Genomic DNA, 860 nt, shown 5'->3' with positions numbered 1-860 from the left:
GCACGGAGTGGCACGGAGCCGTCGTGCGGGGGTTGTCGGCTGTGGCGTCGCCCGGCCCGGCTCGCCGCTGGCGTCGTCTGCTGCTGCCGCTGGCTGGCGTCGTCTGCGCGCTCACACATCAGACGCTGGTCGGGGCCGGGAAGCTGCGCGGCGCGGCGCGCTGGCGTCCGTCTGGAGCTGTCTGTCGCCGCAACAAACAACAAAAAAAGGGGGCAGTAGCGGCGGCGCGTCGTCGCGGCGGGAAGGGAACGCCATTGGTGATCCATCCTACGAAATAATTGGCGACGTCGCCGTGGGGCCGCCACTGCCAAGCCCCAGTCAGGCCCCGCGGTCCACAACCGAAGGAGCCTTCACAGCACCTCCTCGCCGTCGTCACGTCGTCACCCGGGGGGCAACCGGCAGTCCACGTCGTATGGCCCTCGAAATCTTCGGCAGGGAAGGACCTTGCGTGGCGACGATAAAGTCTTTTAAAGTGTCTAGCTTCCCGTCCCAAATTCATTGTGACAATCAATCTTCCGCTAGGCGAGGTCAAAATTTTCCAGCTATCGCATCATTGCACCCCGCCCCTCGCCCGCCTCCCGCGCGGCATCCTGTCCGCCCATTATAACGTCCCGCCCCCGGCGCCTGGCCCGCACGGCCCCCACACCGCCCCCGCACCGCCACCCGCCACCCCCGGATGGCGCTGGCGCGAGGGACGGTCGGACGGGACGGCGTCGGCGGGGGCGGCAGGGGCGGCGGCGGCGAGGCGGTTGGGCGCGGGGCGCCGGCAGAGTCGTCAACAATCCTTGGCGCCTTTGAACAATACGCCGCGCCACCCTGGTCCGCCGCGCGCCCGCGACCCCCACCACGGCGTCGTTCCG

General features: G+C 69.3%; 1 protein-coding gene across 1 annotated transcript in view; it reads left to right on the top strand.

Moving 5' to 3' along the window:
* Nucleotides 1-860, top strand: part of LOC113203392 (uncharacterized) — a 4,956-nt gene that overhangs the window by 3,266 nt on the left and 830 nt on the right. The window lies entirely within an intron of this gene.

The sequence above is a fragment of the Frankliniella occidentalis genome, unplaced genomic scaffold (assembly GCF_000697945.3).
Source record: "Frankliniella occidentalis isolate FOCC.00 unplaced genomic scaffold, Focc_3.1 Scaffold124, whole genome shotgun sequence".
Classification (NCBI taxonomy): domain Eukaryota; kingdom Metazoa; phylum Arthropoda; class Insecta; order Thysanoptera; family Thripidae; genus Frankliniella; species Frankliniella occidentalis.
This window is presented reverse-complemented; position numbering and strand designations above follow the sequence as displayed.